The following is a 12,358-nucleotide window of genomic DNA, read 5'->3' as shown; positions in this document are numbered from 1 at the left end:
GAAAATGAAACACAGTGTAACAACAGCTGCTGTGGAAAGAGTAAATTAATCACAGCGGCCTTGGTATCAGGTGTCTACCAGGTAGCAGGCATCAGCACAGGTGTTAACTCCTCACGCCCTGGGGGTGGGTGTCATCGTCTCCATTTGACAGGTGAAGTGAGCAGAGCTCACACAAAGTGTGACTCGCCAAAGGTCACACAACTATTAGAGAAATGGTGGATGGGAATTTTCACCCAGGACTGTCTATCTGATGGTTAGATTTCTCTAAGGGTGCTACTCAGTCAAGTCAGCTTGGAAAACAAAAATCAAGTGTAATGAAAAGTACCCCCGGCAAATCCTCAGAGACACGAGGTTGGGCACTGATATTTTGTCTGCTAGTGAGTCCAGCACAGTTAGGGTTCCCTGCAGCCCTGGAGCTTCCACAGAGGGTACTGGCTGGGGTAATATTAGATCATAATATAATCTAATGTTGGCGTATATTAGGAGCTACTGTGGGCACTTCACAGGTGTTAAGCTCATTTTATCCTCTCAACAACCTTGTGAGGTTGGTACTTTTCTTATGCCCACTTTACAGATGAGGAGCCCCAGGCACAGAGGAGTTAGCAACCTGTTCAGGGTTATACAGCCAGGAAAACTGAGGCCCTGTGAGGTTTGTCAGCCTGTCCCATCCCACGCAGTTCCCCAAGACTCTTCCACGCTGACCAAGCACTTACCTAAATACCCTTATTCTCATGTCTGGCTGATGGAAGCGGCTCAGTCTGGCAGGTCTCTCTGGAAGGGCATCTACTGGGGGACAGAGAAAATACAGGATATCTATGCCCAGTTCCATTTGAACTTCAGACAAACAGCAAGTGATTTTTATATCTCAAATATTGCATGATATATGCTAAAAGTATTCATTATTTTTATGAAATTCAAATGTGATTGGGGGTCCTATATTTTTATTTGTTAAATCTGTCTAGTCTAGATGGAGGGGAACAGGTCACTTCCCAAACAGAATTGAAACCCCTGTGCCTTAGTCAGCATCCCATCAGAGAATTAGAGATGCTGAGCCTCTAGGAGTCATCTAGAACAAGGGATTCTACCTCTAGTGTGGACTTGGAAGGCCCATGGATCAGCTGGACCAGCAGTCGGAAGGAAGAGCTGCCACAGATAAGAGTAAGGACAAACAAGAACATGTGTCTGTCTGCCACCCCCACCCAGGTCGCTGCCGCAGTGACCTGCAGGAGAACCCGCCACCTTCCCTCCGAGAGGCTTTGTAACCATGGTTACAAAGGAAGGGCCCTGGGGAATATGGAATCTGCACCTCAGTTCTGCCCTGGTCTGTAACTTTGGGTAAGTTACTAATAGTAGTCAACTTCTCCATGCCTTGGTGTCCTCACACATTAAATGTATACAAAAATTCACACCTCCCTTAGAGAGTTGCGGAGAAGATCCAGTGGGAATGAGCCCAGGCTGGCAGCTGACATTCCCTAAGCAGTCAATTAATAATAGTTACTAGCAGTGTCAAAGAGTTGCTATCCATTTATTTTGCTACAAAAAAAAAAAAAGTCACTTGTTTTAAAAGACAAGATAGGCTGTGTACAATGGCTCATGCCTGTAATCCCAGCGCTTTGGGGAGCCAAAGTGGCTGGACCACTTGAGGTCAGGAGTTCGAGACCAGCCTGGCCAACATGGCAAAACCCCGTCTCTACTAAAAATACAAAAATTAGCCAGGTGTGCTGGTGTGCACCTGTAATCCCAGCTACTTGGGAGGCTGAGGTGGGAGAATCGCTTGAACTGGGGGGGCAGAGGTTGCTGTGAGCCGAGATCATGACACTGCACTCCAGCCTGGGTGACAGAGTGAGACTCTGTCTCAAAAAAACAAAACAAAAACAAAAGACAAGATATTAAGAAGTAGTATGTTTCAAAATCCTCTCTTGATTAAGTAACTCACCAGGTAAGTCTTGGAAAGATAACATAAACCACCTTCAAAAGCACCTCCAAATGCCAAAGTGAAAATCAGATACTGCACACAAGCTAGTTACGAATCTCTGAAATCTTAGCGACTCTTCCCCCAAATAAATGGAACGAATAAGCGCTAAGTGATGGGAAAATAACAAAATTCTGCTTCAGCACTGTTGCAGATGCAGTGACTGCTGATTAAAAGAAAATACTTCCTTTAAAAAGGCCACTTATGAAAAGGAAACTCTGGTAGCAAAAGCTGGCATGGAATGGGGGTCAGGCAGCAGGTGGTGGCCACAACCAGGGGGCATTGATCAGATGTGAGATGGCGAAGGCCAGTGGGGCTCCAGAGGGGCTGAAGGGCAGAGGACCCAGAGGACAGCGGCTCCCTTCCTTCCCACCGCTCAGAGAGTGATGGGGAGAAGGGTTTCCTGTAACCTCAGGGCTTGTTTTCACCGCTTGTTTTTATGGCCTTCTCAATGCCCTGGCTTGTTTTCAGGGCTGAAGGAGGGGGGGGGGGGAAGCCAATTCCTTGTGTTTGGAAGAATAGGGGTAAATTGGCCCTCTTCGGGGTGTTGGAAGCCTCTCTCTGCCTCCTGCTGGAAAAAGAGGCCCCTGGGCAGTCTTTTTAGCCACTTAGCCTGGTTCTGAGGTTTTCTTCTTAACTTATAATTCCAGATTGCAGCAAGAAATACAAATGCATTGGAGACCGGGTCTGTGCCAGAGGTGGAGGGGTTGGGCAGAGTGTTCCCAGGAGCACAGCAGGAGGAGAAAGTTCCAGGGTAGAAACTGGAACTCCTGCATGCTGGACACAAGTGGAATGGAGGCAATGTGGCCATCTGGATGTGATAAAAACAAAACAAAACAAAGCAAAAAAACATTCACGCCTTCGATCCAAGCATCTCACATCTGGGGATATCTATGCAATAATGTTTAAGACAAAATTGTTGCAAGTAGGGAAAAAATAGAAACAGTCCAGCTCTCCATCAATAGGGAATTCGTTAATTAAATTATTATGGTGATGTCTGTCAGTGGCAACTTGTTTCTTCTTTTCCTTCAACTCTGTCTTCCCCATCAGCTGGTCCTGTGGGCTCTGCCACTGAGGCAAGTTCCAGGCTGGAGGCTGCATCCTAGTCCCTGCCACCATTGCCTTTTGCCAGTGCCTCTGAATCCTGACAAATAGCCTGACAAATTTCCTGGTTCCTCCATTGATGCCTCTCCAATCCATTCCTACACAGCTGCAGGACCCCCGGGTTCAGGGACTTCACACATCTCTCAGGATAAAATCCACAGGCACTGTCTCATTGGGCCCTGGCCTGACTCTCCAACCTGGTTTCAAAAATGCTCATTCTCTACTTCCAGTTGAATCACACTTGAGCTTAGTCCAGCCTCCTAGCCTTTGCCCTGGCTGCTTCCTCTGCCTGGACTGCTCCATGCTCCTTCCTTCTCTTCCTTCCGGTGGCAGTAAAATGACATATCCCTGGGGACTTCACACACTGTCTGTAAATTGTTTTCCCTCTCCCAACCAGTGTCTCTCTAACACTTTGTCCATCTTTTCTTTTTCCTTTTTTTTTTTTGAGACAGAGTCTCACTCTGTCACCCAGGCTGGAGTGCGGTGGTGAGATCTCGGCTCACTGCAAACTGCCTCCCAGGTTTAAACAATCCTTGTGCCTCAGCCTCCAGAGTAGCTGGGATTACAGGCATGCACCACCACATCCAGCTTTTTTTTTTTTTTTTTTGTATTTTTAGTAGAGACGGATTTTCTCTACTAAAACCCTAGGCTGGTCTTGAATGCCTGGCCTCAAATGATCTGCCTGCCTCGGGATCCCAAAGTGCTCGGATTACAGGCATGAGCCACAGTGCCTGGCCCCATCTTATTTTCTTCATAGCACTCAGTGTTAGGTGAAATGCTCTCAAGTATTTATTCATGCATTTGTCAATTATCCCTCCCACGAGAACTCAGAGCAAGGACTGAGTGTGTTGTGTGCCCTTGCCTGGTGTACAGGAGCTGCCCGCTCTACACATGTTTGGTGAATGAGTGAATGAATGAATGAATGAATGAATATAAGAATGTTATGAAGCTGCTTGAAAGAATGAGGTAGACCTGTATGTCTTACTTGGAAAGGTGCCTTAAATGTATGGATGTAAATTCACTTATGAAAACCCAGAAATTAATCAAGTCTATGGAATTAGAATAGTGATGAGTTTCTGAGGGCTCACTATCATCTGGGCACAGTTTTAACCACTTTTACATTTATTGTCTTGTCTCATTTGGTCTTCACAGCAACCTTCTGGGATAGGTACAGTTTTTGGCACCGTTCTACAGAGGAGGACACTGACACAGAGAGGTTAAGAAACTTGCTTAAGGTCACACAGCCAGGAAATGGAGGAGCCAGGAAATGAATTTATAGGCTCTGACTTCCGAAAGAACATTCACTAAGTGGTGTAGAGTGTTTATTTCAGGGGATGGAAAGGGGCTGAGGTGAGATTCTGGAGGCCGTGGGATATTAGGGGAGAGGCCCAGACGCTAGTGCTATTCCTGCAGTACTGTGCGATCTTGGGCAAGTCATCTGCTTCTCTGTGCTCACCTGGGAACCAGAGGCGATGGTGCAGGGCCACCGAGAGGAGTAAATTGGATAACATACCCACAGCGCCCAGCTCGGGGCCCTCCATCTGCCAACGATGGGAATGTTTGGTGGAGCAGGTCTGCCCTTCAAGGCCCGAAAGCCCCGTCCCGGTTCCTTGAGCCAGGGCCACAGAGAGGTGGGGAGAGGCCTCAGGGCCTGGTTGCTTGGCTGGAGGCAGAGTCCTCCCTCAGGGCCTCGGCTCTCCCAGCTGTCGCAAGCCCTGCTGCCTCCCCTGCTCTGGACCGCGACTGTATGGGCTGCACTGCCGCACCAGCGGAATGCGCAGGGGTCATTTTTGGAAGAGCTCAGCTCCAGGCGCAAGGTGCCAAGAGCAGGGCGGACGACTTCAAAGGACCTTTGCAGCCTGTCCTGAAAGATGAGCCCTTGCAACTCGCCCTGCCCCCGCAGAACACACAGCTTGAAAGGGAAATCGAGCTCGGAGCAGGTGGCTCAGGAATTTGGTGCACGCTGGGGAGGCAGCTCATTTGGGCACAAATACGTGAGGAGGGCGTGGCTTCCTCACACTCCCGGTTAGTATCGCGCATTTCGGTCCGGAGTAAACTCGCTTTCTGAGCTTTCATCGCTGGCCGCATTTCGCATTTATTTTTCTGATTATTTCATGATCCCTTTCCTCCCCGACAAGGGCCTGGGATTTGTAGGTTGCTCTCTGTGTCTACAGTTCGACCTGCAGTAGAGGCTGAGTAAATATTTCCCCAGTGAATGAATGCATTTTCCTCTTCCACCAGTTACATCACGTTGGAAAGGCACCTGGATTTAATCCTGCCTCTAGTAATAACCAGTTGGGAATCTTGGACTTCGCTGTTCAGCTATAGGCTCAAAATCTGCCTCCATTTGAACCCAGGCCCTGCCTCTTACTAACTGCGTCACTTTAGAAAGTTGCCAAACTTCTCTGTGTTTCAATGTCCTCATCTGGGCAATGGGGCACTCAGTGTCTATGTCACAGATTGGAGTGAGGGATAAAGGGCTTAACACATAGGAAGCACAACTAGGACGGCACATAGTAAGGTCTAGATAAATATTAACACGTATTATTTGATTATTATTTATTTTAATATCAACTTTATTAAAGTATTAACTTACAAACAATAAAACGTACTCATTTGTAAGTATACAGTTTGATGAGTTTTGACTGATATATACACCCATGTAAGCACCACCTCAATCAAGATAAGCATTTCCAGTTCCCCAAAAGTTCCATTTGTCCCTTTTAGTCAATTGCTTCCCTTTCACCAGCACCTGAGAGATGAGTTTTGCCGGTTCTCGAACTTTCCATGAGGCTGGGAATGGTGGTTCACGCCTCTAATCCCAGCACTTTGGGAGATGGAGGCAGGAGGATCACTTGAGCCCAGGAATTCAAGACTAGATTGGGCAACATAGGGAGACTCCGTCTCTACAAAATTTTTTTTAAAAGAATTAGCTGGACTTGTTGGCATGCATCTGTAGTCCCAGCTACTTGGCGGCTGAGGCAGGAAGATCACTTGAGCCCAGGAGTTTGAAACCAGTCTGGGCAACATAGGAAAACCTTGTCTCTACAAAAATAATAATAATAATAATAAATAAATAAATACAAAATTAACCAGGCATAATGCAGTGCACTAACACTTATTCCACACTCAAGAAATGCTGTTTCCTACCTCCTCTCCCTTCTTCCCCTTAAAGGGGTCCTTCCAAGGGTATTGGGAGGCAGGAGTCTAAAGGTCAAGGGCACTGTGGAGTGGATGGGGGAGAAACCACTGAGTTTATAAAGCAGGTTGTTATTTTTTCATTCTTTGCCTCGTGTCCTTTCCCCTACTTCCCTCTTTTGAGGATAATTAAAATGCAAGCTGGCACTCCCTTGGAGGAGACAGCTGAAGATTTAATTGCCCCAAGAAAAATTTTCCAGCAAAAGGTCCTGTGGTAATGGCAGCTCTCGGCCTGGCTGCCCAAGTGCCTTTGCATCTGGCACAAAACATTAGTGATAATGCATTAATCTGCATGTGCACAGGGTCCATTTACTGGCATGGGGGGAGCCATGGCAGAATCGAGCCCACAGCCTTAGTCAGGCTGTAGCCTTCTTGCCATTAAACTCTCACCCGACCTCATTCTAGAGACAGGTCTGTGGCCCAGATCCATGCGACCGGCTGCCGCACCATCTGACCTTGCCCGGAGAGGGCCTGCGGGGGCAGAAGGCCCAGGTTGGTAGAAACGGCACCTTCTACCATGAGGGCTTGGCCTGTTGTCACTGAAGCAGAGCCAGGAGGACAAGTCTGTTGAGAGGCTGAGCCCTGCCAGCTCCCAAAGTTGAGCCACTGACCAGCCACACTAGGGTTGTGCAATTTGAGAGTAGACAGATTTTTTGCAATCTTTTATCCTGTTTTCTAAGTATAGCCCCAGTTTCTCTAGAAGAGGAACCAAAGGCTCAGACAAGGGTCATTGGCTTCTTGCCTGTTGGGGATCGTGCGTCATTTTTTTAAAAAGGTGATTGCCCTGAACCCAGGATCATGATGAAAGGCAGAGAAACTCAGTGGGAAAAGTCAGATGTACTGAGGTTTGCTTCTAGTTCCAAACCTGCCAGCCAGGGACTCTCAGTTCTCCTAAGATGCCAAGCAGACTCCAACTTTTATGCTCTTCTTTCTCCCCTTTTGCTCTCTTCCCTCCCTCCCTCTCTGCCTTCCTTTCTTCCTTCCCACCCATCCACCCATCCATGCTCTCCTGCATCAATCCAGCCACCCATTCAACCTCCCTCCTTCCCATCCATCTATCCTCTCGTCCTCCTTCTTCTCATCACTCCATACATCCTCCCGTTCCTCTAATATTTGTTGGGTGCCTCCTATGGGCTTAGCATAAGAGTTACATTGATGAGTGCAGCAACTACGGCAGTAGAGGAGAGGGATATTAATCACATAATCACAGGACCAATTTATAGTTACAAATCGTGATGAGGGCTACAAAGAAGTGCTGGACATGGTTACTATGGAAGTGTTTGACAAGGGAACTTAGCCCAGCCTCTGGATTGGAGGACCAGCAGGAAAGATCCAGGGAGTGTTGTAGGCAGAGGGAGTAGCTCATGCAGGGGTCCCGTGGTTCATTTTAGAAACTGGCAGGAGGCTGGTGTTGCCAGTGCAGGGAGTGATGGAGAGAGTGGTGTGAATCGGGCTGGAGAGCTCAGTAGGGGCCAGTGCACACAGGGAAGGCTGGTCTCTGCCAGGCGCTGGCTCCTTGGAACTCCTTTGCACTGGCTCCTTTGCACTGATCTGGCTTCTTACTTATTTTTTAGATCTCAGTTCAGGGATTTCCTCTTCAAGAAGTCTTTTCTGCCCTGTGCAGGCTGAATGAAGCCAGTATACTTTCCTTTAATAAGACAGAGTATCCCAAATTTGGAAATAAGGCAAAACAAGACAGTGCTTCATTTCGTTGCCATACTGGGGCATGGTTTAAAAGCCCCACTGAAGGATTAGTTAGTTCTGTAGAAGAATATACCTGAGTTTGTCTTTCGTATTTGATTAAGGCCCAGATTGGGGCTAATTTGCAGACTTCTGTCTGGCGGGGGTGCAAATGGCTTCTGTCTGGCAGAAAAAAATAGCTCCAAAGATATGGCCTTGTTGCCTTGTAGAACATTAACCAGATTGATCTCTAACTTGAAAATGTTATTCTCACCTTCCTTTTTCAAAGCCTCTAAATGCCCATTTACTCTTGGAACCAGCTCTTGCCCCCCTGCTGGCTCACTCATTAGTGTGTTAATTCTGCACTTGTATGTCATGTTTGTCACGCCCTTCTCAGCAGCACTCATCCCGGCACTGGGATTGCCAGTGGCTCGGGCTCCCTCATATATGAGCTCATATGGGTGTGGTCCATTTTTGGTCAACATTGTGTCCTCAGAATTTTGCACAGGGCCAGGTTCCAATAGGAGCTTGAGAAATAATTACTGGTTGAAAGATCTTGAACTTATTCACTCTCCACCTCTCTGAGCCTCAATTTTCTTCTCTGTGAAATTGACATTCCATTTGTAAAGAATGTGAAGTTTCCATGAAATAAAGAATTCGAGTGTCCAGAGTCCAGTGTGGCACACGGTGGGCTTTAGTCTCCCTTATCCTAGGGGCTGAATCCCAAAGGTAGAATGTGAAGTTCTGGTTTCAGAGCTCATGTCTGGTCGAGAGGACACCAAGTCACTGGAGGAATGACTCATGTTGGGGTTAGGGAAGTCAAAGGAGTTGCTATCTAGTATTTCTCGGGAGAGGAAGATCAGCCTGGCCAGGGAGTCCAGTAGGGGCTGGGGAGGAGCAGGAAATGTTCTTGAACAGGTCAGGTGGTGGTGTAAGGCAGAGGACTCCAAAACCCAAGCTGGGGTGTTGGACCCCATCCTCCAAAGGTTGGTAAGAGAGACCTATCTCAGGCTAATGAGAAAGAGAGGGACTTGATAAAATTATTTGTCAGAAGAGAAGACCAACCATTGCAGAGCTGCTGTAATAACCTGGCCTGACATGTGAGTGTGTGGGTGTCAACGTGAGTGTGAATGTGAGCGTGTGTTTGTGTGCATATGTCGACTGCTGTCTGCACCACAGTGCTGCAAAGAGTCTTAAATCTACTTTCTCATGGAACCCTCGCCAGAACCCTAGGAGGTGAAGGCTGCTACTATCCCTGTTTCACAGATGACAAAGCAGAGGCTCAGTGGTGAATCTGTTTGCCCAAGGTCACAGGGCAAGGACTCCGGGGTGAGGTTGTATCCAATTCCCATGAGTGGAGGAGGAGGAAAAGTGATGGAGGGAATTTCAGGAGATGAAGTGATGACAGATAATGGCTTATCCTTGTAGGCATCCTTAATCTTTGTGCTGTTTGACATCTTTTCTTTCACTGTTTTGTGTGCTATTTTGATCACAGGGATGTTCATCTTTCAAATGAACTCAGCGACACTCCTTGGGCCTCTCACTGGGGCCAGGCCCTGGGCTGGGTTCAGGGACCAAAGATAAGGTGTTGACACTAACTTTGAAAAACAGATTGGGGCAGGCATCAAAGGTTGAGGGGGGCAGGGCAGGGGCATCCATCTTTTAAAAAGTTCAAGGTATAACTTATATACAGGGAAATGCACCCATCTTAAATGTGCAGCTGGGAGAGTTTTTACTTATGCAACCCCCAGATAACCATGACTCGGGAAGATGTAGAGCATGTGCCACCCCAGGCTTCTCCTTGTCCTCCCTCCAAGGGCAGCCACTCTTCTGATCTCTGTTGCCAAGGTTTTGCCTGTTTTTGAACATCAGGAGCACGTCTTCTTAAAAAGCATCTTCAATGTCATGATCTTGTATTCAGAAAAGAAACCAAGAACCTGGTCAGGCACAGTGAAGAGGGTGGTGAAGCGGGTGGTGTCGGGGATCCCAGCAGTGGCAGGTTCAAGGGTGCCTTGGCTGGCTGGTGAGCAGGCAGGTAGCCATACCACCCTGACGTTCTAACACTTTGGTGGTGAGATGATGTGGTGTTTCCTGGCTACTAACAGCGTCCAGTGTATCCTGAACATTATCTATGCTCCCCACTTTCTCTCCAGCAGCCCCAGTCCCCATTATATGCCCATTCAGTGCTGGACTGGACCATACCCACAGTGAGGTCGCTTCCTGGATGGTAACCTTGGAGCAAAATGCTTAATCTCTGTGTTTCCATTTCTTTCTTAAATGGGGGATAATCATAGTACTTAACTCATAGGTGTGTCGAGAATAAAGTGAATTAATTTTAATAAATACCTGCCCAGAGTTTAGGAGAGTGTCTAATATGTAGTATGTGCTTATGCCAAAATTCAATAAACTTTCATCAAAACTTGGCTGTTGGAAATGTGCTAGAAGACGCATGGGTTTTTACAGTTGGGCATTCGAATCTTGGGGTTGGGGGTCAGTGGAGATTTTCCTGATTATCACGTAAAATGGGCAGAGGCTTCAGGCGGAAGGCAGAGGACTCTGGCCTGGTCCTCATGGAGGAAGGGAGTCTTAACATTCTCCTTTGCACCAGGAGGAACCCCAAGGAGGTGCCTGATAAATGCCAAATGTTGACTGATTTCCTGGCGGGCTGGGCAAGGGCCACTTAGCTCCCATCAACTTTCATTTTGCTTGCCAACCTCCAGCCCTGGAGATTTGGCTGTGAAGAAGCAAGGCCCAAGTGCTGCCTAAAATACACCCCCCAAGTCTCCTTGCCCGGACACGCAGTCCATCATCCCCCACCTTCCCTGAGAATGGAAGGCATTTCCCCACCCACTCGGCCTGGATTCATGCCTTGAACACCCCATTCCTGCAAGCAGTGCACATATTTCATGGGTTGCTCCCAGAGGGAGGTGGAAAGCTGAACTCAGGCCACAGGCCAGGAAACTGCTGAGCTGTCTGTTACAGCCAAAGTCCTGGCCTGAGAGAAGGGTGACCTCTCTGAGCCCTGCAGGCAGCTCCTTGTTTCAGGTGGTCTCTGATCACATGGACCAGGCCAAGGGTGTAGAGATGATCCCCAGTGGGCTTGTGGATCTGAGTTCAAGTCTCAACTTGACTAAAGACTCATTGCGTGAGACTAGTCATGTCACATGCACTTCCAGAACCTTATCTTTCGTTCTTTGCAAAATGGGCACAACCAGAGCGATCTGATAGTCATGAGAATTAAATGAGGCAGTAAGTACAGTGTGGGGAAGAGTCAGATTCCCTGGCTTCAAACTGCTCTGCCATAGGACATTGGAGAAATGACTTCTCCGTGTCTTAGTTTCCTCATCTGTAAAGCACAGAGAACAAGAGTTCCTCCCTCATGTGGTAGTTGGGAGAATGAAATGGGTTATAGCTGTGAAGCACTTGGCACCACACTTGTCATAGCTGTTATTAGCTATCATAGTGGTTAATTTTGCAGTCAGTGCTCAATACATGATGTACTGATTATTAACCCAGTGGCTAAGCATCAGGCACTGCAGTCATCCAGTTGGAATTGGAGGCTCAGTAACATCGCTCATTAGCTCTGTGACCTTGTATAAGTTACACCCCCTCTCTGTGTCATCTATAAAATAGAATCAGTAACATGATTGCCCTTGAGTCACAAGGTTTAAGAATTCATCAAAGTGTTGACACATAGTAACCACTAAATATTAACATATTTATGCCTTAACTTTATTACATAATTAGCACTAATATCATTAATGATCTAATGGAGGGAGAGAAAGGAAACTAACATTTATTGAGCACCCACTATAAACCAGCACTTGACATCAGTCATCTGGCAAGGATATTACAACACAAGCATTAGATTTCTGCATTTGGTGGGGAAGGAAAGTGAGGCCCCAGGAGGGGGAGCCAGGTGTCCAAGATCCCATCAGTGTAAGAGGCCACGAGACTCAGCTATGCAGGGTCAGGGCAGGAAGGAAAGACACAAGCCTCAGTGATGGCCTGCCCAGTGCCAAGCATGGGCTCAGTGCTCCCAACCTCCTTGAATCCGCACAGTCACCCTGGCAGGGACTCTTCCTGCCCCACTGTGCAGACGTGGGGCCCAAGTCTCAAAGAGGTGCTGTTTGAATTCCCACAGCTACAAAGCAGCAGAGCCGAGATCCAAACTCAGTTGTCTGTATGGAATTTTATCTCAACCTTACACTGGCTCCTTCTGAGCCAGGGGAAACCAAAATCGTATGTCTCTAAAACCTAAGTGAGAAGCTCAAATGCTGTAGGTTGTTTCCAAACCCTGGGGTCCATTCAATCCTCTTCCAGGCCTTGGCAGGAGGGCGGGCAGCCCCTGACGCGGTCCCGGGACACGCTCACAAAGACAAGAATACTGAACACCGGAAGGAC

The 12,358-nt window shown here is 47.7% G+C and overlaps 1 long non-coding RNA gene across 1 annotated transcript in view; it reads right to left on the bottom strand.

Moving 5' to 3' along the window:
* LOC105481650 (uncharacterized) overlaps window positions 1-5,031 on the bottom strand; it is a 60,354-nt gene extending 55,323 nt beyond the window's left edge. Inside the window, exons 1-2 of the long non-coding RNA XR_011614338.1 lie at window positions 4,590-5,031; window positions 714-783 (exon numbers count right to left, since the gene is read on the bottom strand). This is a non-coding gene — a long non-coding RNA (uncharacterized lncRNA). The remainder of the gene's footprint in view (window positions 1-713; window positions 784-4,589) is intronic.
* Between the last annotated feature and the right edge of the window lie 7,327 nt (window positions 5,032-12,358).

This window comes from Macaca nemestrina, chromosome 15, assembly GCF_043159975.1.
Source record: "Macaca nemestrina isolate mMacNem1 chromosome 15, mMacNem.hap1, whole genome shotgun sequence".
Lineage (NCBI taxonomy): Eukaryota > Metazoa > Chordata > Mammalia > Primates > Cercopithecidae > Macaca > Macaca nemestrina.
Note: the sequence above shows the minus strand (reverse complement) of the source record. Positions and strands in the feature narration are given on the sequence as shown.